At 41.7% G+C, this 24,537-nt stretch overlaps 9 non-coding genes across 9 annotated transcripts; all 9 read left to right on the forward strand.

Annotated features, from left to right (window-relative positions):
* Nucleotides 1-13,477: 13,477 nt before the first annotated feature.
* On the forward strand, nucleotides 13,478-13,549 carry trnap-agg (transfer RNA proline (anticodon AGG)). Its single transcript has one exon. It is a non-coding gene; the product is annotated as a tRNA-Pro (tRNA).
* Nucleotides 13,550-13,848: 299 nt separating this feature from the next.
* On the forward strand, nucleotides 13,849-13,920 carry trnap-ugg (transfer RNA proline (anticodon UGG)). The gene has a single exon. It is a non-coding gene; the product is annotated as a tRNA-Pro (tRNA).
* Nucleotides 13,921-14,871: 951 nt separating this feature from the next.
* On the forward strand, nucleotides 14,872-14,943 carry trnap-agg (transfer RNA proline (anticodon AGG)). The gene has a single exon. It is a non-coding gene; the product is annotated as a tRNA-Pro (tRNA).
* Nucleotides 14,944-15,242: 299 nt separating this feature from the next.
* Nucleotides 15,243-15,314, forward strand: trnap-cgg (transfer RNA proline (anticodon CGG)). The gene has a single exon. It is a non-coding gene; the product is annotated as a tRNA-Pro (tRNA).
* A 1,975-nt stretch (nucleotides 15,315-17,289) lies between these two features.
* On the forward strand, nucleotides 17,290-17,361 carry trnap-agg (transfer RNA proline (anticodon AGG)). Its single transcript has one exon. It is a non-coding gene; the product is annotated as a tRNA-Pro (tRNA).
* Nucleotides 17,362-20,158: 2,797 nt separating this feature from the next.
* trnap-agg (transfer RNA proline (anticodon AGG)) lies at nucleotides 20,159-20,230 on the forward strand. The gene has a single exon. It is a non-coding gene; the product is annotated as a tRNA-Pro (tRNA).
* An 852-nt stretch (nucleotides 20,231-21,082) lies between these two features.
* trnap-agg (transfer RNA proline (anticodon AGG)) lies at nucleotides 21,083-21,154 on the forward strand. Its single transcript has one exon. It is a non-coding gene; the product is annotated as a tRNA-Pro (tRNA).
* A 1,317-nt stretch (nucleotides 21,155-22,471) lies between these two features.
* On the forward strand, nucleotides 22,472-22,543 carry trnap-agg (transfer RNA proline (anticodon AGG)). Its single transcript has one exon. It is a non-coding gene; the product is annotated as a tRNA-Pro (tRNA).
* Nucleotides 22,544-22,842: 299 nt separating this feature from the next.
* trnap-cgg (transfer RNA proline (anticodon CGG)) lies at nucleotides 22,843-22,914 on the forward strand. Its single transcript has one exon. It is a non-coding gene; the product is annotated as a tRNA-Pro (tRNA).
* Nucleotides 22,915-24,537: the final 1,623 nt, after the last annotated feature.

Below are 24,537 nucleotides of genomic sequence, written 5' to 3' on the forward strand. Positions count from 1 at the left end.
TGTGGCTTGTTGGTCTAGGGGTATGATTCTCGCTTAGAGTGCGAGAGGTCCTGGGTTCAAATCCGTGACGAGCCCTTGCAATTGTTCTGTTGTTTTACAGGGCTTTATGGCTTTCATAAAAAACGTTTTTCGAAGAATCCCAGTTTGTCAGCAGATAGTGTCGGCACATAAAACATTCCTTTGCATAGTGGTTTGGTTGTCTAGGAGTATGCTTCTCGTTCATGCCGTGAGAAATCCCAGATTTAAATTTCGGTTGAGCCCTTACAGTTTTCTGCTGTTTTGTAAGGGCGTTGTGGCTTACACAGAGGCCTTTTTTCTGAGAATGCCAGTTCGTCAGCAGATAGTGTTGCCATATAAAGTTACTGTTTTGCAGTGGCTCATTGGTCTAGGGGTATGATTCTCACTTAGGGTGCCCTTGATTCGTTAGAGAAAGTTTTCTGACTATCTGATGCTTTTGAGGCCATGTGAAACTGTTCCAATTTAGTGGCTCGTTGGTCTAGGGGTATGATTCTCGCTTCCGGTGTGAGAAGTCACGGGTTCAAATCCCGAACGAGCCCTTGCAGGTGTCATGTGTTTTACAGGGCACTATGTCTTTCATTAAAATGTCTTTCGAAGAATTCCAGTTTGTCAGCAGAGTGTCGCCACATAAAACATTCCTTTGCATAGTGGCTTGCTGGTCTAGGCGTATGACTTTCGTTCATGCAATGAGAAATCCCAGATTCAAATTTCGGTTGAGCCCTTACAGTTGTCTACTGTTTTGTAAGGTCGTTGTGGCTTACACAGAGGCCTTTTTTCTGAGAATGCCGGTTTGTCAGCAGATAGTGTTGCCATATAAATTTGCTGTTTTGCAGTGGCTCGGTGGTCTAGGGGTATGACTCTCACTTAGGGTGCCCTTGATTCGTTAGAAAAAGATTTCTGACTATCTGACGCCTTGTGAAATTGTCTCAGTTTTATGGCTCATTGGTCTATGGGTGTGATTCTCGCTTCGGTTGCGAGAGGACCCGGGTTCAATAACCGGATGAGCCCTTGAAGGTGTACTGTGTTTTACAGGGCATTATGTCTTTCGTAAAAACGTCTTTCAAAGAATTCCAATTTGTCAGCAGATAGTGTCGCCACATAAAATATTTCTTGAATAGTGGCTTGCTGGTCTAGGAGTATGATTCTCCTTTATGCCATGAGAAATCCTAGGTTCAAATTTCAGTTGAACCCTGTGATGGTTGATGGATCAGATGACATTAATCATTTGAGACGCAAAAGATCACTGATGTATTCTGATATTCCTATGCGTAAAAGCACAACTCTTAGTGATGAAGTGAAACGTAAGAGGCAGAACAGAAGGCTCCGGCAGAGGGCGCGCCGAATCAACAAACCAGCTGGACGAACTCTCTGTGAACCTTTAGGTGCCTCAGGCTACCCCCTCCTGTGTACTTTGAATGAACCCCCTCCCCGTACTTCTACCGAGCTCTCTACCCAGCTCCTGGCCGAGTTTGAACAGCTAAATCTGGGGTATAACTGAGAGAAGTGAGGCCGATATTACAAAGGCCCATGTATTGATTTTATGTACTCATATATCTGTTTTCCTATTGTTCAAGCGATTTAGCATGCTCCTTGAATGTATGAATTAAGCAGTTTTTGCATGATTTATGAACACTATTATATGAGACACTGAGTATAAAAGCTGACTTGTACTGTTCAGCTTTGCGCTTTCTGACTTCTGTATACTGGGAGTTGTAGGCCCTTTATTCTCACCGGAGAATGAAGTAAGGATTTTGTTTCTGTTATTTGTCTTTTGTTTATTCTACTTTTTCACTGGATTTTGTTTTATTAATAAAAGTGTATTTTATTACTTTTCTTCACTGGAGTGGACATTGAATTCATTTTCCAGAACCCATCAGAGTTACCCTGTGTGGTAAAGTATGATCTAATTTATTCTTTTGCAAAATACATTCTTTAAAGACGATCCTTTAACTAAACTCTAGCTAAGAAATATAGCGAAGGGAGGATCCTGATTTTAACTTTGTTTAATTAGGGTGATTAAATAAAGGCGAATCAGCACATGGAGGCCCCAGCGAGGAATGTTAATATTTTTGCGAAAAGAGAATTAGATTAAGAGAGAAAGTAGGGGACGCCCGAAAAAGAAATCTCTCGAGCAAGTATAGAATAAAGTGCACATAGACCTAAAGAAGGATCTATATTCTATACAAAAACATGACTGACGCTTCGGGTATTCAAATCCATCTTATCTCAAATGAGGAGTTGAAAACACGTAAAAAGGAGAATCCTTTACATGTTTCGCCTCAATCGTGTACAATAGGTAATTGTGTTTACATAGGCGTAAGCGATCAAGAAAATAACTGGCTGGAATTGTTCGACGCTATAGACAAAGCTACGGGTACCGGTGAACAGGTAGATTTAATTCTACATAACCATAAAGGTCCCGTACAATTCCCAGAGCGATTCAGAGGACGAATAAGAGTGCTAAAAAATAGCACAACCGTGAGCCCTGAATTTTATGCTGAATCAGAGGATGAAAGAGCTGGTTCAATTTTGGGCGAGCAGGCTCATGCCGCCGCTCCATACAGGTCGGAAATTACCTTTTTGCCTTCGCAAAGAGACAAAGAACCTGAGACTGATCGACAGATTCAGTGGGGTCCATCTACTAGTACACCGTATGATGAAACCCTAATGCGAAAAGCGAGAGCTAAAACAAAACATACCCCTTTAAATCCTCTAAAAGCCGCAACAAATAGGATTCACAAAATGAGTCCTTTAAGAAAAGACAGCTCGAGCGACTCGTCATCAGAAGAAGATAGAGTTCTCCAGATAAGGGGTAGGATCAGGCAAAAGAATGCCAGGCCGAGCTCAAAAGACAGAAAAACGTCAGCTCACGTTGATGGGCGCTTTATTGAAGCAGGGAACAGGAGAGTTACCATCCCCAAAGGGTTTAAAATACAGCTGAAAAAGGTTGAGGGCAACACGCGCTCAGAGCAGAAAGATAACGCTGACATGATTTACCTGGCGACAGCATGTACCGCAGATGAGATCCTTGAACGGACAGATATAAATCAAAAAGCCAAATTAGACATGGTATGCGAGCTTGCCGACGCGCTTCAAGCTTTAATCAGCGGAATAATCTGGTCCGGGATGACTGAAGATGAAAACGCGTCGAGCAAATACGATCCTAAATTAGGAACAGTACATAAGATAAGAAAGCACTTTGCTAAAAGTGACTACCAGACAATCACCGGGGGAAATAGGAGACAGGACACCCCGCTCCCGAGTGAATCAAGCGAGACTGAAAGCTCTGAAGCAACAGGCTCCTCCGATGATGAATTTTCAGTAAGAAAATCCATCATGCTGGCGGGAAAAAATAAAAAGACTAAATCTTCTCAGGTCGTTAGTGAACTAAAAGAAAGAGCCCTCTATCCGCTATCTCAGCTATCTTTTCCTGCGGAAGCAACCATTATGGATAAAGCTCAAGAAATTGTTAGAATGGGCGAACTTTATAAAGCGGATGACGATCTAATAGAAGCTATGATCGTGCATCACACGCGCAAAAGAATTGCACCCGCTACTGTAAGGTTGCAGCTAGGCACAATTCTGGGCAAGAGCCCAGAAGATGAAAGAAACGATCGCGCTGAAATGATCAGAGCAATTGGAGTTTACCCGTATTGTCTTGATAGACAGGGTAAAGTCGAATCAGTGTATGCACTGATAAGAGAACTCCAAGAGGTGACAGATTTAGTCCCTGGCTTAGCTGAAGCGAGACTTTTAGGGCCAGAAACCACCTGGATAGAATTATCTAATTTCGCCATCAGGTGGGAGAGGAAGAGAAGGTTAATCTCAGAGAAGCAGAGAATTCAGCCTCCGAGAGCAGCAGCTCAGAGAGCACAAAGAGCCCCGCCCGCAAGAAGAGGCAGGCAGCAGAGACACAGAGCAGACGCTGCTGCTACAGAGAGACATCAAAAGTCAATGCAGGAAAAACCAAAGAGCAGAAATAAATTCCAAAAATCAGATTTCAAGCAGAAACCTGCAGAAAGTGATTATGTCTCAAAAGAGAACTGGGAAAGAATGACCCCAGAGCAGAGACAGGAATTACTAGATAAAAGAAATAAAAAGAAGCAGTCAAAATCAAAAAATAAAACTAGAGAAGTTAAGAGCAACGAGAGAGTCGTGAATAGTAACCGAAAAACGCCCCGAAATCAAGAGGAATAGGGTTGCCTGACTCCAGGAAAAAAGGCCATAATGTCTAAACAGGTTACAGAAACGGCAGATATGAATTTAAACATAAATTACGAGGGAATATTATTTGATCTTGATACAGGAGCAGATGTTACGGTAGTAAGTCAGCTGCCTAAAGAAGCAAAAGAAACAAAAAACGCGTTTAATGTAAAAGACTTTAGAGGTAATATAGAAACGCATAAAGTTTATGATTGGAAAAACTTGCAAATTATCAAAGGTGTTAATAATTTAATGACACTAAAAGATGCCAGTACAATAATAGAAAGCAAACAAATAGGCTGGTTAAAACAAATAAACCTGGAGCAGGAAATAAAAAGAATGGCCGAAACCAGCAAAGCCGACCGTACTAAAGTTACAGAGATATTAAGAAAATATCAAACTCACGCCGCAAGAAGTAAAAATGATTGCGGAAAATTATCTGATAAATGGCAGTACGAAATAAAAGGTGGTATTCCACCACCACAAAGGCAGTATCCGATTAACAAAAGCGCGTTGCCTGAAATAAAAATCACAATTGAAGAATTAAAACGAAAAGGGATAATTAAAGAAGTTGATAATGCGCCAACAAATTCCCCTATTCAAGCGGTAGCAAAACCCGACGGGGGGTGGAGGTTGGTAACAAATTATAAAGCATTAAACAAACAAACTGTACCAGATACAAGATATCTGATTAATGCAAGAGATGCTACGGGCGCAGCCCCAGAGGGGAGACTGTTGTCCAAAATAGATCTTGCGAATGGATTTTGGTCTGTGCCGCTTAAGCCTGAGAGCAGAGCGCGCACCGCATTTACCTTTGAGAACAAACAGTATGTATATAATGTTCTACCACAAGGATTTAAGAATTCTCCAAATGCTTTTCAAGCCATAATGATGGAAATTCTTAAAGGCCTTCCTATTGTAGTGTACATAGATGACATTTTAATCGTTACTAATGATGAAGAAGAACATCTTAAAATACTAGATGAGACCTTAAGCCGACTAACTAAAGAAGGATTCAGATTAAACTACAAAAAGATGGAAATCGCTAAAGATGATGTTGAATTTTTAGGATTTCAAATAACTGGTAATGAACGATTTCTGTCGCAAACTACAGAAAATAAACTGAAGGAATTGAGAGGAAAAGAAATAACCACTTTAAAACAATTACAAAGCATGCTGGGCACATTAAACTTTGTAAGAGATTTAATCCCCGGATATGCTAGACATGCGAAACCTCTTTATAATGCGACTAAAGGGGGAGTTTTAACTTGGAATGAGAAACTTTCCGAAATAAAGGCTAAACTCATAGATGAAGCTTTAAATAGTGGTCGTCTTGTGAGAAGAGACGAAACCACTCCGTTAGTAGCAAAGATAGCTAATACGGAGGATGAAATTGAGATAATAATTTACAATGCGTCAAATGAAAAACACCCTGTTAATTTCATATCCTACAGCAAGCCAGCAAACCAGAGAAAGCTGCAGAACATGAGTGGCGGCGACCTTTTAGCCACACTCGCTAAATCTTTACTAACTCTGAAAGCCCTCGCACTAGACCAGCAGATACTGGTTAAAGCCAAAGGTGAAGGAATAAATCAAATAGTAAGGGAATCGAAAAATTTAATCTGTGAAAATAGACGCGTTCACCGTCATACGTGGGCTAAGTGGTCGTCAATCTTAAACGATACTCAGTTCAGCTTTCACTCTGACAAAATTCCTAAGGCCGAAAAGACTACCAAGGTCCCCATAGACAAAGTCTGTTATTATACTGACGGCACAACCGAGCAGGGAATAACTAGATGGGGATGGATACGAAAGAAAGGCCGAAAAGTCACTGAGTCAGATAAAGGTAGCTTAGAGGCAGGGCTAAGCGCACAAGCTGCTGAAGTAAAAGCATTCAGGAAAGCTTTAGAGAAAGCCAAACAGCTGAATGACCTTAAATGTTTTATAGTAACTGATAGTGATTATATCTATCAAGCTGTAGAGGAACATTTAGGTGCATGGAAAAATAATGATTTTAATACTTCCAAAGGGAAGCCATTAAAACAAGCCGACGACTGGAGGGTAATAGATGAGCTGATCACAGAAATTACACCAACAGTGTTGCATCAAACCAGCCATACGTCACAGAATACGACGGCTGCTATAGGGAATAAGGAAGTAGACAGTTATGTGCGTAGAGTACGGGCTGTTACCAAGGAAAGTCAAAAGGACTTACTTGAAAAATTACATATAGAGTTAAAGCATCCTACCACGAAATATTTAGCGGTATATTGTCATGCTTTAGGCCTAAATATACAAAACTTAAAGTCTGAGTACTATAAGATAAAAGTGAACTGTCCAAATTGCAGAAAAGCAATTGATTCACGTTTTAATGATTACGGATCTATAAAAACAGATCATGAGAACGATGAAATTAGCATGGATTTTGCTGGACCTATTAGACCGCAAACGAAAAAGAAAAATTGTTATTTTCTTTTGATCACAGACAACGCGAGTGAGTATACGCAGATCTTTCCTTGTAAACAAGCTACAGAAGAAGTAGTAATTGAAAGTTTACAACAATGGTTCAAATTTAGGGGAGTACCTAATCGAGTCAGAGCCGACGGAGCTTTTAACCTTTCAGGTCGAAAGGTAGAACAGTTTATAAAAGATTCAGGGGCAAAATTAATTAAATCCGTGAAATATCAACCCTCGAGTAATGGAATCGCCGAGAGGCGAATAAAAGAAATTAAAAATTATTTTTGTAAAAATTCAGATTTACCTTGGGACGAACAGCTTATTGATTGCTTAAAATTTGTAAATTACAGAGTCCCTGTACCTGAAAAGGAGGAAAATCCACCAAGAAACAGGGCCAAAATAAAGGTAGGCGACATAGTCTACATACAGAAAAGAGTCCGAGGGCATAGATTTAAAGAAAATCTAGGCACGGAAGATAAAGTTAAATCAATACCATCTAATACTACCGTAGAATTAGAAGCCAACGGTATTTGGAGTCTCAGAGACATAATAAAGAAGCCGGAATAATGGCAGACACAAACTTGACCTGTGACCTCAAAACTTGTGAAGGCCTTTATAAGCAAAAAGGCTTCATCAGAATTGTTAGAGGTTTTTCTGGACACTTAACCATTGAAAAATGGCTTAAGCCAGAATATGATAGAGCTCTGGGAAGAAAATCTGTTAGTGTACCAGGAACACCAGCTACCAGTTATAGGATCGAAGACTGCGCCGTATGTGGAAAACCTAATGTAGCGTTTAAACTAGCTGAAGGCTTATATGCAAATAGGCCGAATAAAGCAGAGTTGCTAATTCAGCATGGTTTAGGAGCTCATTTCCCGTGGTGGAATGAGTTAGGAGATATCGATGCGTGTGCTTTGCATGATGTCACCATCTGTGGTGATTGCAGAGAGTCACACCAGAAGGTCGAAATCGAACAATATGAGATAAAGCAGGATGGATGCTTATGCCGAAACTGTCAGTCATGTAAACAACGGTTTATTGCCCTAGGAAGGGAATGCCGATGTGTGTATGATGGGGAAGAATTTACATCGTGTGACAGATGTAAGAGTCTATTCAGTTGCAAGTGCTTAAAGTTGATTAGCAAAAAGCAAATATGGATGACTCGAAAATCCAGAAAGGCCTTAGGGGCCTTAGTTGAAAATAGAATAATGACAATGTGGGACATAAACCCAGTGTCCCTAATGACAAATGCAGATTCAAAATGGATGGCCCAAAGACTCAGAGAACTGTCCTTTTGTCCAGGAGGATTACCAGGCGGGCAGGAGTCTTTGAACGGAAACGAGAGTTTTCGGAATGGCCTGATATATCTCACTCACTTAGGTGGATGGGAGACCGCTGTCAGAATGCAGTTGCACAAACATGTCAGCCACAAGAGAGGTGGCCTAGGAGCATGTGTATGGCTTTTGCATGACAGTGAGTGGTTTAAATGTGAACTTTCTGACGCTATAATAATTAAAGCAAAAGAAATGACATTTAATCAATGCATCAAAGTATGCGAACCGAAAGACGAACCCAGTTATTTCACTGAAACAAACATCTCAGTTTATGGATCTTCACAATCCTTTAGAGAAGGGACAGCAAAACTCAAAATAATCAGATCCACACAACCATATCATTTAATGACTCGTGAACCGAGTGATGAGGATAAATCTAGGATAGAAATTCTGGATTTAACTGTTCTGTTAAATTTAACAGGAAGTTACCTGGGTATTGGTGAATGTATTCAGGGAATAAATGTTTATCTGAATAGATCAAAAGATAACCAGGATTTGGAATCAGGAAATAAAATAATACAATTGAAAAAGTGGATCTCCAAAAAATTCAGTCGAGGGACAGAATAGGATGAAACGAGTTTGTCTCTGTTCTCTGTTACAGGAAGCATGGAGAAAGGTGAGCCGGAGCAGAGAGGAAGGGCCAGCAGGAAGTGTACAGAGTCACAGATTAAAGATGCTGTGATGAGTATATTGATAACTAGCTCTTTACTCCTAATCGTATTAGGCTTAATCTTCAGAGGACTTGAGATACAAACTCAAAGCACAGAAGAAACCCGACATGTATGTAGACATGTTGAGAAAACAGAAAATTGGGTATGTCCAAATCAGGAAATAACTGTGAAAAATAAAACCTACAATAGTAGTGATTTTGTAACAATGATAAGATCATACATCAGAAATATTGACGACAAATTTTGGGTATGTAATCATTCGAACCCAAGTGCTTTATTCATACCATCCAAATATAATGGTCTGATTAATAATAAAGTACGGTATAAATGGGATAGGCTTATAGTTTTAAATGCATCCCATGTAAAACTGATTGGGCTTGAAATCCTAAATGAAAACCAGACTATGTGGACTAATGAAAGTAGCCTGAGCGTCTGGAGTTTGGAATTAGGAGTTGAAGTAAGCAAATCAGTAGGACATTGTTGGCAGAACTTGACAGACGCTAAACAATGGATAATGTCCGACTCCATTTCTGTACCCAGAAATGACAAAATACTTAGAGGCCTACACACTAGCCGAATAAGTAAAGTGGGTATATTGTCAGAAACAGGTAATGACAGCTCAAGAAAACGCAGATTAACAAATTGGTTAATGGCGGGAGCTAAAGGACATGTGACATATTGGCCTGACGATTTGAACAGTAGCCATCTAATATTAGGTGTGTATAAGACAAAACCAGTCATTCCTTATGAGGAATTAGAATGGGTAACATGTAAAAAGCATTTCACCCAAGGAAAATATTGCGACAGTGAAAGAGATTGCATTTATAAATTAGGGATGAGGCCTTTTGGCGCTACGGGGGCTAAATTTCTTATTAAGCGATATGGATCATTAAAACCAGATTCATGGGCATCCTTTTTCCAACACAATATGGTAAAATATTGTACAGATCTGACTAAAGCCAGTTATTGGTATTGCTACATAGAGGGTCAGTCACTCTATGATCAAGATCTGATGGATCAATATGAAAGTGTAATATTTGATAAATGGAAATCTTATGTCAGATATATGGGCCTTAGAGAAGAAAGGGTTCTAAATGAAACCTGTCAAACCATAAAATGTTTCATTGACAAAAATTGGCTAGAGAATCGTGGAATACACCCCTGGCTGTTAGATAGCAGTCATGGTATGCCAGAAGATTTGGCCAATAAAAGTGGAATAACAGATTTTATTAAATCTATTCCGGATCAACAATATAGAATGGCTCTAGCTTTATATGTATACAAATGGGAAATGATGTCAGTAACGCAATATAAAATTAGGCCAAGCCCGGTCCATATGGGATTGGTAGACAGTGTGCACGGCCTATGGCATAATAAGTTCTACATTAAATTTGATTTTAGCCATAAGCTCATGGGAGCTTATCGCCATCAATTTAATAAGCTAGGATTCTTTAATACAAATTTTAGAAAAACAATTTTCACCAGGAATTTGGTTGATGTTTCATATGGAAACTCTACTAATGAACCCTGGAAGGGCGAATCTACCTTAAATATGGGTTTTAGTGGATTCAAATGGAATTTGTATAAAGACAATGAACTAAACAATACTGCAAGCCTAATAGGGGCTGAGTTACAAGAGTGTGATCCAGATATCTTTAATAATTGGACTTATAAATATATTCCACCGTATGCTAGACAAGGAGAAGAAATACGATTATTAAAGGGAGAAAATAACTTCTGCTCTTGGGAAAACTATTCTATCATAACTGGAAAGATCAGGGATAAGTGTGACAGAATTAACTGCTCCATCCCTTGGCATGCAATGTTTGTGTCAGTACTCCCTCTAGTGGCGAAGTACGAGAACCAAGTTAAAAAACATTGTGCTTCAATTGGGCTGGAACCATATGACCCTAAAAGAAAAATTGTTCAATTAATCGATGATTATATTGAAGGTGTAAGTTTGGGTCCTAATTGGCATTTTGTGCACAATTGGATATCAGCATTAGAGATTGAAGACTACGAGGTTCCAACAATTGTTAAGATTAAAAAGACTTTGCAAAATGCAGGCATAATATTTAGCATGGGTGTAGGAACAACAGTTGAAATTATTAAACGAACCATAATGAGCTGGTGGGGATGGGTGAAACTAGTTCTGATTATCATAGGATGTATAATCGCAGTGATATTACTTGTGTCTATCTCCCTGAAATTTGTGAAATTATGCAGCTCATTGGGAGCCCTCAGCTGCCTGTGTACAAGGAGAAAATATATGAAGCTGAGGTCAAAGTAGCAAAGCTGACAAAGGCATACTGCAAGGCCGTCCTCTATGATATAAACTCACCATCCTTTAGCATAGATGCAAACTTAAGACGGCAGAGCTGAGGAAAAGTCTTTTGACCTAACTCCTGAATTTGAAGCTGAAAAACTTCTAAGATGGCATCTCAAAGCAACAATTATGGACCTACTGGTATCGTTGTGTCGGGAGCAGACTATGCACAGGTAAATTGAATTCTGATCCACTAAATTGTAATAATATTGAATGAATATAGTTCTATTATTACTTTAAATTTAAATGGAAAAGAAAAAGCAGTTATGATTGCATTAACAGGTGTTATGTCTGTTTATTCAATCATAACAGAGGTGCCAAATACCTGTGTACAAGACACAATGATAAGCAGTTTGGGGGGTTTTTGGGTTTTTTATGGTTTTTGAGATTTTTCTAAGAAGAAATTTTTTTATTTTTGACTTTTAAAGACTCAATGCATATTAAACTAATAATCTTTTTGGTTTCTCAAATTTGTAACCTATTAAAATACATAATTGTTCAAGAACGAATATTACATTTACTCAAGTAATGAAAATGAAACAGAAAGTAATTTGTCTCTAAAGGGTAACATTGGGGTAAATTATGACATATGATTCCCTCAGATCCCGCTTGGAGGAAACTCCTACAGGATGAGTCCTGACTGCGACCATCAGAGACGAGCCGCATGCAAGATATATTGGCACATGAACGGTGTTAGGAAATTCTGTTGTATGGACTGTTTCATATTTGGGGGGCAGGATTTCAACAAGATCCATTATATACTTTGTTGGAGTGATAGCTATTTACAGCCTTTACTAAGAACTTTAACATGTGCAGTGGGTCAGTCAATTATGCCATGGAAACCCGTTATTACTTACAGGGGGCGAGGAAGGGCAAAGTATTTTGTCCACCCCTATTGGGTTAATGGGGAAGTGTTAATGGGAGTTAAATCCTCAGCTGGTGTTTTATATGTGAAATTCTCAGATCGAAGTTCTGGCATGGAAGCAGGATCAATGGGTTTGTTCCAAGTTGGAGGACATTCTGTTGACGGATCGTCTGATTCTCAGACTGCCCTGGGACCAATTGCCGAACTTGACCTCATCTGCTCGACCCTTCTTGAGGATGAGGAGGATTGGAAGGAGACTACTGACCTCCCTGGGACAGAGTAACTTACTAACTGTCCAACTTTCATACCAAAAAAGGGAAAAGAAATTTAATCTTTGGTCAATTGGCTTTGATGGATGGGCTATTCCTCTAGAACAGTGTATATATGGATCTTGTGTACTAGATGAATTGGATAATGATTATTTTGTGTCTCAATTGAGAATGTCAAGAGGGGGTGTGATGGTTGATGGATCAGATGACATTAATCATTTGAGACGCAAAAGATCACTGATGTATTCTGATATTCCTATGCGTAAAAGCACAACTCTTAGTGATGAAGTGAAACGTAAGAGGCAGAACAGAAGGCTCCGGCAGAGGGCGCGCCGAATCAACAAACCAGCTGGACGAACTCTCTGTGAACCTTTAGGTGCCTCAGGCTACCCCCTCCTGTGTACTTTGAATGAACCCCCTCCCCGTACTTCTACCGAGCTCTCTACCCAGCTCCTGGCCGAGTTTGAACAGCTAAATCTGGGGTATAACTGAGAGAAGTGAGGCCGATATTACAAAGGCCCATGTATTGATTTTATGTACTCATATATCTGTTTTCCTATTGTTCAAGCGATTTAGCATGCTCCTTGAATGTATGAATTAAGCAGTTTTTGCATGATTTATGAACACTATTATATGAGACACTGAGTATAAAAGCTGACTTGTACTGTTCAGCTTTGCGCTTTCTGACTTCTGTATACTGGGAGTTGTAGGCCCTTTATTCTCACCGGAGAATGAAGTAAGGATTTTGTTTCTGTTATTTGTCTTTTGTTTATTCTACTTTTTCACTGGATTTTGTTTTATTAATAAAAGTGTATTTTATTACTTTTCTTCACTGGAGTGGACATTGAATTCATTTTCCAGAACCCATCAGAGTTACCCTGTGTGGTAAAGTATGATCTAATTTATTCTTTTGCAAAATACATTCTTTAAAGACGATCCTTTAACTAAACTCTAGCTAAGAAATATAGCGAAGGGAGGATCCTGATTTTAACTTTGTTTAATTAGGGTGATTAAATAAAGGCGAATCAGCACAACCCTTACAGTTGTCTTTTGTTTTGTAAGGGCATTGAGGCTTACACAGAGGTCTTTTTTCTGAGAATGCCAGTTTGTCAGCAGATAGTGTTGCCATGTAAAGTTGCTGTTTTGCAGTTGCTCGTTGGTCTACAGGCTTGATTCTCGCATAAGGTGCGAGAGGTCCCGTTTTCAAATCCTGAACGAACCATTGCAGAAGTCCCGGGTTCAAAAGAAGCAAAAGCCCTGCTTCAATGTTTGTAAGATAAGGATTTCTGACCATCTGTTGCTTCTGATGTCTTGTGAAATAGTCAAGCTTTTGTGGCTCGTTGGTCTAGGGGTATGATTCTCGCTTAGGGTGCGAGAGATCCCGGGTTCAAATCCCGGACGAGCCCTTGCAGTTATTCTGTTGTTTTACAGGGCATTATGGCTTTCATAAAAAAACAATTTACAAAGAATTCCAGTTTGTCAGCAGATAGTGTCGGCACATAAACATTCCTTTCCATAGTGATTTGGTTGTCTAGCAGTATGCTTTTCGTTCATGCCGTGAGAAATCCCAGATTCAAATTTCGGTTGAGCCCTTACAGTTGTCTGCTGTTTTGTAAGGGCATTGTGGCTTACACAGAGGCCTTTTTTCTGAGAATGCCAGTTCGTCAGCAGATAGTGTTGCCATATAAAGTTACTGTTTTGCAGTGGCTCGTTGGTCTAGGGGTATGATTCTCGCTTTGGGTGTGAGAGGTCCCGGGTTCAAATCCCGGACGAGCCCTTGCAGGTGTCATGTGTTTTACAGGGCACTATGTCTTTCATTAAAATGTCATTCGAAGAATTCCAGTTTGTCAGCAGATAGTGTCGCCACATAAAACATTCCTTTGCATAGTGGCTTGCTGGTCTAGGCGTATGATTTTCGTTCATGCAATGAGAAATCCCAGATTCAAATTTCGGTTGAGCCCTTACAGTTGTCTGCTGTTTTGTAAGGTCGTTGTGGCTTACACAGAGGCCTTTTTTCTGAGAATGCCAGTTTGTCAGCAGATAGTGTTGCCATATAAAGTTGCTGTTTTGCAGTGGCTCGGTGGTCTAGGGGTATGATTCTCGCTTAGGGTGCCCTTGATTCGTTAGAGAAAGATTTCTGACTATCTGACGCCTTGTGAAATTCTCTCAATTAAGTGGCTCATTTGTCTATGGGTATGATTCTCGCTTCGGTTGCGAGAGGACCTGTGTTTAATACCCGGATGAGCCCTTGCAGGTGTACTGTGTTTTACAGGGCATTATGTCTTTCGTAAAAACGTCTTTCAAAGAATTCCAATTTGTCAGCAGATAGTGTCGCCACATAAAATATTTCTTGAATAGTGGCTTGCTGGTCTAGGAGTATGATTCTGCTTCATGCCATGAGAAATCCTAGGTTCAAATTTCAGTTCAACCCTTACAGTTGTCTTTTGTTTTGTAAGGGCGTTGTGGCTTACACAGAGGCCTTTTTTCTGAGAATGCCGGTTTGTCAGCAGATAGTGTTGCCATGTAAAGTGGCTGTTTTGCAGGTGCTCGTTGGTCTACGGGCTTGATTCTCGCATAAGGTGCGAGAGGTCCCATTTTCAAAGCCTGGACGAACCATTGCAGAAGTCCCGGGTCCAAATGAAGCAAAAGCCCTTCTTCAATGTTTGTAAGATAAGGATTTCTGACCATCTGTTGCTTCTGATGTCTTGTGAAATCCTCAAGCTTTTGTGGCTCGTTGGTCTAGGGGTATGATTCTCGCTTAGGGTGCGAGAGGTCCCGGGTTCAAATCCCGGACGAGCCCTTGCAATTGTTCTGTTGTTTTACAGGGCTTTATGGCTTTCATAAAAAACGTTTTTCGAAGAATTCCAGTTTGTCAGCAGATATTGTCGGCACATAAAACATTTCTATGCTTAGTGGCTTCGTTGTCTAGGAGTATGCTTCTCGTTCATGCCGTGAGAAATCCCAGATTCAAATTTCGGTTGAGCCCTTACAGTTGTCTGCTGTTTTGTAAGGGCGTTGTGGCTTACACAGAGACTTTTTTTCTGAGAATGCCAGTTCGTCAGCAGATAGTGTTGCCATATAAAGTTACTGTTTTGCAGTGGCTCGTTGGTCTAGGGGTATGATTCTCGCTTCGGGTGTGAGAGGTCCTGGGTTCAAATCCCGGATGAGCCCTTGCAGGTGTCATGTGTTTTACAGGGCACTATGTCTTTCATTAAAATGTCTTTTGAAGAATTCCAGTTTGTCAGCAGATAGTGTCGCCACTTAAAACATTCCTTTGCATAGTGGCTTGCTGGTCTAGGCGTATGATTTTCGTTTATGCAATGAGAAATCCCAGATTCAAATTTCGGTTGAGCCCTTACAGTTGTCTGCTGTTTTGTAAGGTCGTTGTGGCTTACACAGAGGCCTTTTTTCTGAGAATGCCAGTTTGTCAGCAGATAGTGTTGCCATATAAAGTTGCTGTTTTGCAGTGGCTTGGTGGTCTAGGGGTATGACTCTCACTAAGGGTGCCCTTGATTCGTTAGAGAAAGATTTCTGACTATCTGACGCCTTGTGAAATTCTCTCAATTAAGTGGCTCATTGGTCTATGGGTATGATTCTCGCTTCGGTTGCGTGAGGACCTGTGTTTAATACCCGGATGAGCCCTTGCAGGTGTACTGTGTTTTACAGGGCATTATGTCTTTCGTAAAACTGTCTTTCAAAGAATTCCAATTTGTCAGCAGATAGTGTCGCCACATAAAATATTTCTTGAATAGTGGCTTGCTGGTCTAGGAGTATGATTCTCCTTCATGCCATGAGAAATCCTAGGTTCAATTTTCAGTTGAACCCTTACAGTTGTCTTTTGTATGGGCGTTGTGGCTTACACAGAGGCCTTTTTTCTGAGAATGCCGGTTTGTCAGCAGATAGTGTTGCCATGTAAAGTGGCTGTTTTGCAGTTGGTCTACGGGCTTGATTCTCGCATAAGGTGCGAGAGGTCCCGTTTTCAAAGCCTGGACGAACCATTGCAGAAGTCCCGGGTCCAAATGAAGCAAAAGCCCTGCTTCAATGTTTGTAAGATAAGGATTTCTGACCATTTGTTGCTTCTGATGTCTTGTGAAATATTCAAGTTTTTGTGGCTCGTTGGTCTAGGGGTATGATTCTCGCTTAGGGTGCGAGAGGTCCCGGGTTCAAATCTCGGACGAACCCTTGCAATTATTCTGTTGTTTTACAGGGCATTATGGCTTTCATAAAAAAACGTTTTTCGAAGAATTCCAGTTTGTCAGCAGATAGTGTCGGCACATAAAACATTCCTTTCCATAGTGGTTTGGTTGTCTAGAAGTATGCTTTCCGTTTATGCCGTGAGAAATCCCAGATTCACATTTCGGTTGAGCCCTTACAGTTGTCTGCTGTTTTGTAAGGGCGTTGTGGCTTACACAGAGGCCTTTTTTCTGAGAATGCCAGTTCGTCAGCAGATAGTGTTGCCATATAAAGTTACTGTTTTGCAGTGGCTCGTTGGTCAAGGGGTATGATTCTTGCTTAGGGTGCCCTTGATTCTATAGAGAAAGTTTTCTGACTATCTGATACTTCTGAGGCCATGTGAAATGCTCTCAATTTAGTGGCTCGTTGGTCTAGGGGTATCATTCTTGCTTCGGGTGTGAGAGGTCCTGGGTTCAAATCCCGGACGAGCCCTTTCAGGTGTCATGTGTTTTACAGGGCACTATGTCTTTCATTAAAATGTCTTTCGAAGAATTCCAGTTTGTCAGCAGATAGTGTCGCCACATAAAACATTTCTATGCTTAGTGGCTTGGTTGTCTAGGAGTATGCTTCTCGTTCATGCCGTGAGAAATCCCAGATTCAAATTTCGGTTGAGCCCTTACAGTTGTCTGCTGTTTTGTAAGGTCGTTGTGGCTTACACAGAGGTCTTTTTTCTGAGAATGCCAGTTTGTCAGCAGATAGTGTTGCCATGTAAAGTGGCTGTTTTGCAGTTGCTTGTTGGTCTACGGGCTTGATTCTCGCATAAGGTGTGAGAGGACCCGTTTTCAAAGCCTGGACGAACCATTGCAGAAGTCCCGGGTCCAAATCAAGCAAAAGCCCTGCTTCAATGTTTGTAAGATAAGGATTTCTGACTATCTGATGCTTCTGATGTCTTGTGAAATAGTCAAGCTTTTGTGGCTCGTTGGTCTAGGGGTATGATTCTCGCTTAGGGTGCGAGAGGTCCCGGGTTCAAATCCCGGACGAGCCCTTGCATTAATTCTGTTGTTTTACAGGGCTTTATGGCTTTCATAAAAAACGTTTTTCGAAGAATTCCAGGTTGTCAGCAGATAGTGTCGGCACATAAAGCATTTCTTTGCTTAGTGGCTTGGTTGTCTAGGAGTATGCTTCTCGTTCATGCCGTGAGAAATCCCAGATTTAAATTTCGGTTGAGCCCTTACAGTTGTCTGCTGTTTTGTGAGGGCGTTGTGGCTTACACAGAAGCCTTTTTTCTGAGAATGCCAGTTCGTCAGCAGATAGTGTTGCCATATAAAGTTACTGTTTTGCAGTGGCTAGTTGGTCTAGGGGTATGATTCTCGCTTCAGGTGTGAGATGTCCCGGGTTCAAATCCCGGACGAGCCCTTGCAGGTGTCATGTGTTTTACAGGGCACTATGTCTTTCATTAAAATGTCTTTCGAAGAGTTCCAGTTTGTCAGCAGATAGTGTCGCCACATAAAACATTCCTTTGCATAGTGGCTTGCTGGTCTAGGCGTATGATTTTCGTTCATGCAATGAGAAATCCCAGATTCAAATTTCGGTTGAGCCCTTACAGTTGTCTGCTGTTTTGTAAGGTCGTTGTGGCTTACACAGAGGCCTTTTTTCTGAGAATGCCGGTTTGTCAGCAGATAGTGTTGCCATGTAAAGTGGCTGTTTTGCAGGTGCTCGTTGGTCTACGGGCTTGATTCTCGCATAAGGTGCGAGAGGTCCCATTTTCAAAGCCTGGACGAACCATTGCAGAAGTCCCGGGTCCAAATGAAGCAAAAGCCCTTCTTCAATGTTTGTAAGATAAGGATTTCTGACCATCTGTTGCTTCTGATGTCTTGTGAAATCCTCAAGCTTTTGTGGCTCGTTGGTCTAGGGGTATGATTCTCGCTTAGGGTGCGAGAGGTCCCTGGTTCAAATCCCGGACGAGCCCTTGCAATTGTTCTGTTGTTTTACAGGGCTTTATGGCTTTCATAAAAAACGTTTTTCGAAGAATTCCAGTTTGTCAGCAGATAGTGTCGGCACATAAAACATTTCTATGCTTAGTGGCTTGGTTGTCTAGGAGTATGCTTCTCGTTCATGCCGTGAGAAATCCCAGATTCAAATTTCGGTTGAGCCCTTACAGTTGTCTGCTGTTTTGTAAGGGCGTTGTGGCTTACACAGAAGCCTTTTTTCTGAGAATGCCGGTTCGTCAGCAGATAGTGTTGCCATATAAAGTTACTGTTTTGCAGTGGCTCATTGGTCTAGGGGTATGATTCTCGCTTCGGGTGTGAGAGGTCCCGGGTTCAAATCCCTGACGAGCACTTGCAGGTGTCATGTGTTTTACAGGGCACTATGTCTTTCATTAAAATGTCTTTTGAAGAATTCCAGTTTGTCAGCAGATAGTGTCGCCACTTAAAACATTCCTTTGCATAGTGGCCTGCTGGTCTAGGCGTATGATTTTCGTTTATGCAATGAGAAATCCCAGATTCAAATTTCGGTTGAGCCCTTACAGTTGTCTGCTGTTTTGTAAGGTCGTTGTGGCTTACACAGAGGCCTTTTTTCTGAGAATGCCAGTTTGTCAGCAGATAGTGTTGCCATATAAAGTTGCTGTTTTGCAGTGGCTCGGTGGTCTAGGGGTATGACTCTCACTAAGGGTGCCCTTGATTCGTTAGAGAAAGATTTCTGACTATCTGACGCCTTGTGAAATTCTCTCAATTAAGTGGCTCATTGGTCTATGGGTATGATTCTCGCTTCGGTTGCGAGAGGACCTGTGTTTAATACCCGGATGAGCCCTTGCAGGTGTCCTGTGTTTTACAGGGCATTATGTCTTTCGTAAAAACGTCTTTCAAAGAATTCCAATTTGTCAGCAGATAGTGTCGCCACATAAAATATTTCTTGAATAGTGGCTTGCTGGTCTAGGAGTATGATTCTCCTTCATGCCATGAGAAATCCTAGGTTCAAATTTCAGTTGAACCCTTACAGTTGTCTTTTGTATGGGCGTTGTGGCTTACACAGAGGCCTTTTTTCTGAGAATGCCGGTTTGTCAGCAGATAGTGTTGCCATGTAAAGTGGCTGTTTTGCAGTTGCTCGTTGGTCTACGGGCTTGATTCTCGCATAAGGTGCGAGAGGTCCCGTTTTCAAAGCCTGGACGAACCATTGCAGAAGTCCCGGGTCCAAATGAAGCAAAAGCCCTGCTTCAATGTTTGTAAGATAAGGATTTCTGACCATCTGTTGCTTCTGATGTCTTGTGAAATATTCAAGTTTTTGTGGCTCGTTGGTCTAGGGGTATGATTCTCGCTTAGGGTGCGAGAGGTCCCGGGTTCAGATCTCGGACGAACCCTTGCAATTATTCTGTTGTTTTACAGGGCATTATGGCTTTCATAAAAAAACGTTTTTCGAAGAATTCCAGTTTGTCAGCAGATAGTGTCGGCACATAAAACATTCCTTTCCATAGTGGTTTGGTTGTCTAGAAGTATGCTTTTCGTTCATGCCGTGAGAAATCCCAGATTCACATTTCGGTTGAGCCCTTACAGTTGTCTTTTGTTTTGTAAGGGCGTTGTGGCTTACACAGAGGTCTTTTTTCTGAGAATGCCGGTTTGTCAGCAGATAGTGTTGCCATGTAAAGTGGCTGTTTTGCAGTTGCTCGTTGGTCTATGGGCTTGATTCTCGCATAAGGTGTGAGAGGACCCGTTTTCAAAGCCTGGACGAACCATTGCAGAAGTCCCGGGTCCAAATGAAGCAAAAGCCCTGCTTCAATGTTTGTAAGATAAGGATTTCTGACTATCTGATGCTTCTGATGTCTTGTGAAATCCTCAAGCTTTTGTGGCTCGTTGGTCTAGGGGTATGATTCTCGCTTAGGGTGCGAGAGGTCCCGGGTTCAAATCCCGGACGAGCCCTTGCATTAATTCTGTTGTTTTACAGGGCTTTATGGCTTTCATAAAAAACGTTTTTCGAAGAATTCCAGGTTGTCAGCAGATAGTGTCGGCACATAAAGCATTTCTTTGCTTAGTGGCTTGGTTGTCTAGGAGTATGCTTCTCGTTCATGCCGTGAGAAATCCCAGATTTAAATTTCGGTTGAGCCCTTACAGTTGTCTGCTGTTTTGTAAGGGCGTTGTGGCTTACACAGAAGCCTTTTTTCTGAGAATGCCAGTTCGTCAGCAGATAGTGTTGCCATATAAAGTTACTGTTTTGCAGTGGCTAGTTGGTCTAGGGGTATGATTCTCGCTTCGGGTGTGAGATGTCCCGGGTTCAAATCCCGGACGAGCCCTTGCAGGTGTCATGTGTTTTACAGGGCACTATGTCTTTCATTAAAATGTCTTTCGAAGAGTTCCAGTTTGTCAGCAGATAGTGTCGCCACATAAAACATTCCTTTGCATAGTGGCTTGCTGGTCTAGGCGTATGATTTTCGTTCATGCAATGAGAAATCCCAGATTCAAATTTCGGTTGAGCCCTTACAGTTGTCTGCTGTTTTGTAAGGTCGTTGTGGCTTACACAGAGGCCTTTTTTCTGAGAATGCCGGTTTGTCAGCAGATAGTGTTGCCATGTAAAGTGGCTGTTTTGCAGGTGCTCGTTGGTCTACGGGCTTGATTCTCGCATAAGGTGCGAGAGGTCCCATTTTCAAAGCCTGGACGAACCATTGCAGAAGTCCCGGGTCCAAATGAAGAAAAAGCCCTTCTTCAATGTTTGTAAGATAAGGATTTCTGACCATCTGTTGCTTCTGATGTCTTGTGAAATCCTCAAGCTTTTGTGGCTCGTTGGTCTAGGGGTATGATTCTCGCTTAGGGTGCGAGAGGTCCCGGGTTCAAATCCCGGACGAGCCCTTGCAATTGTTCTGTTGTTTTACAGGGCTTTATGGCTTTCATAAAAAACGTTTTTCGAAGAATTCCAGTTTGTCAGCAGATAGTGTCGGCACATAAAACATTTCTATGCTTAGTGGCTTGGTTGTCTAGGAGTATGCTTCTCGTTCATGCCGTGAGAAATCCCAGATTCAAATTTCGGTTGAGCCCTTACAGTTGTCTACTGTTTTGTAAGGGCGTTGTGGCTTACACAGAAGCCTTTTTTCTGAGAATGCCGGTTCGTCAGCAGATAGTGTTGCCATATAAAGTTACTGTTTTGCAGTGGCTCATTGGTCTAGGGGTATGATTCTCGCTTCGGGTGTGAGAGGTCCCGGGTTCAAATCCCTGACGAGCACTTGCAGGTGTCATGTGTTTTACAGGGCACTATGTCTTTCATTAAAATGTCTTTTGAAGAATTCCAGTTTGTCAGCAGATAGTGTCGCCACTTAAAACATTCCTTTGCATAGTGGCCTGCTGGTCTAGGCGTATGATTTTCGTTTATGCAATGAGAAATCCCAGATTCAAATTTCGGTTGAGCCCTTACAGTTGTCTGCTGTTTTGTAAGGTCGTTGTGGCTTACACAGAGGCCTTTTTTCTGAGAATGCCAGTTTGTCAGCAGATAGTGTTGCCATATAAAGTTGCTGTTTTGCAGTGGCTCGGTGGTCTAGGGGTATGACTCTCACTAAGGGTGCCCTTGATTCGTTAGAGAAAGATTTCTGACTATCTGACGCCTTGTGAAATTCTCTCAATTAAGTGGCTCATTGGTCTATGGGTATAATTCTCGCTTCGGTTGCGAGAGGACGTGTGTTTAATACCCGGATGAGCCCTTGCAGGTGTACTGTGTTTTACAGGGCATTATGTCTTTCGTAAAAACGTCTTTCAAAGAATTCCAATTTGTCAGCAGATAGTGTCGCCACATAAAATATTTCTTGAATAGTGGCTTGCTGGTCTAGGAGTATGATTCTCCTTCATGCCATGAGAAATCCTAGGTTCAAATTTCAGTTGAACCCTTACAGTTGTCTTTTGTATGGGCGTTGTGGCTTACACAGAGGCCTTTTTTCTGAGAATGCCGGTTTGTCAGCAGATAGTGTTGCCATGTAAAGTGGCTGTTTTGCAGTTGCTCGTTGGTCTACGGGCTTGATTCTCGCATAAGGTGCGAGAGGTCCCGTTTTCAAAGCCTGGACGAACCATTGCAGAAGTCCCGGGTCCAAATGAAGCAAAAGCCCTGCTTCAATGTTTGTAAGATAAGGATTTCTGACCATCTGTTGCTTCTGATGTCTTGTGAAATATTCAAGTTTTTGTGGCTCGTTGGTCTAGGGGTATGATTCTCGCTTAGGGTGCGAGAGGTCCCGGGTTCAAATCCCGGACGAGCCCTTGCAATTGTTCTGTTGTTTTACAGGGCTTTATGGCTTTCATAAAAAACGTTTTTCGAAGAATTCCAGTTTGTCAGCAGATATTGTCGGCACATAAAACATTTCTATGCTTAGTGGCTTCGTTGTCTAGGAGTATGCTTCTCGTTCATGCCGTGAGAAATCCCAGATTCAAATTTCGGTTGAGCCCTTACAGTTGTCTGCTGTTTTGTAAGGGCGTTGTGGCTTACACAGAGACTTTTTTTCTGAGAATGCCAGTTCGTCAGCAGATAGTGTTGCCATATAAAGTTACTGTTTTGCAGTGGCTCGTTGGTCTAGGGGTATGATTCTCGCTTCGGGTGTGAGAGGTCCCGGGTTCAAATCCCGGACGAGCCCTTGCAGGTGTCATGTGTTTTACAGGGCACTATGTCTTTCATTAAAATGTCTTTTGAAGAATTCCAGTTTGTCAGCAGATAGTGTCGCCACTTAAAACATTCCTTTGCATAGTGGCTTGCTGGTCTAGGCGTATGATTTTCGTTTATGCAATGAGAAATCCCAGATTCAAATTTCGGTTGAGCCCTTACAGTTGTCTGCTGTTTTGTAAGGTCGTTGTGGCTTACACAGAGGCCTTTTTTCTGAGAATGCCAGTTTGTCAGCAGATAGTGTTGCCATATAAAGTTGCTGTTTTGCAGTGGCTTGGTGGTCTAGGGGTATGACTCTCACTAAGGGTGCCCTTGATTCGTTAGAGAAAGATTTCTGACTATCTGACGCCTTGTGAAATTCTCTCAATTAAGTGGCTCATTGGTCTATGGGTATGATTCTCGCTTCGGTTGCGTGAGGACCTGTGTTTAATACCCGGATGAGCCCTTGCAGGTGTACTGTGTTTTACAGGGCATTATGTCTTTCGTAAAACTGTCTTTCAAAGAATTCCAATTTGTCAGCAGATAGTGTCGCCACATAAAATATTTCTTGAATAGTGGCTTGCTGGTCTAGGAGTATGATTCTCCTTCATGCCATGAGAAATCCTAGGTTCAATTTTCAGTTGAACCCTTACAGTTGTCTTTTGTATGGGCGTTGTGGCTTACACAGAGGCCTTTTTTCTGAGAATGCCGGTTTGTCAGCAGATAGTGTTGCCATGTAAAGTGGCTGTTTTGCAGTTGGTCTACGGGCTTGATTCTCGCATAAGGTGCGAGAGGTCCCGTTTTCAAAGCCTGGACGAACCATTGCAGAAGTCCCGGGTCCAAATGAAGCAAAAGCCCTGCTTCAATGTTTGTAAGATAAGGATTTCTGACCATTTGTTGCTTCTGATGTCTTGTGAAATATTCAAGTTTTTGTGGCTCGTTGGTCTAGGGGTATGATTCTCGCTTAGGGTGCGAGAGGTCCCGGGTTCAAATCTCGGACGAACCCTTGCAATTATTCTGTTGTTTTACAGGGCATTATGGCTTTCATAAAAAAACGTTTTTCGAAGAATTCCAGTTTGTCAGCAGATAGTGTCGGCACATAAAACATTCCTTTCCATAGTGGTTTGGTTGTCTAGAAGTATGCTTTCCGTTTATGCCGTGAGAAATCCCAGATTCACATTTCGGTTGAGCCCTTACAGTTGTCTGCTGTTTTGTAAGGGCGTTGTGGCTTACACAGAGGCCTTTTTTCTGAGAATGCCAGTTCGTCAGCAGATAGTGTTGCCATATAAAGTTACTGTTTTGCAGTGGCTCGTTGGTCAAGGGGTATGATTCTTGCTTAGGGTGCCCTTGATTCTATAGAGAAAGTTTTCTGACTATCTGATACTTCTGAGGCCATGTGAAATGCTCTCAATTTAGTGGCTCGTTGGTCTAGGGGTATCATTCTTGCTTCGGGTGTGAGAGGTCCTGGGTTCAAATCCCGGACGAGCCCTTTCAGGTGTCATGTGTTTTACAGGGCACTATGTCTTTCATTAAAATGTCTTTCGAAGAATTCCAGTTTGTCAGCAGATAGTGTCGCCACATAAAACATTTCTATGCTTAGTGGCTTGGTTGTCTAGGA

The sequence above is a fragment of the Danio rerio genome, chromosome 4 (genome assembly GCF_052040795.2).
Source record: "Danio rerio strain M-AB ecotype USA chromosome 4, GRCz13ab, whole genome shotgun sequence".
Taxonomy (NCBI): Eukaryota; Metazoa; Chordata; class Actinopteri; order Cypriniformes; family Danionidae; genus Danio; species Danio rerio.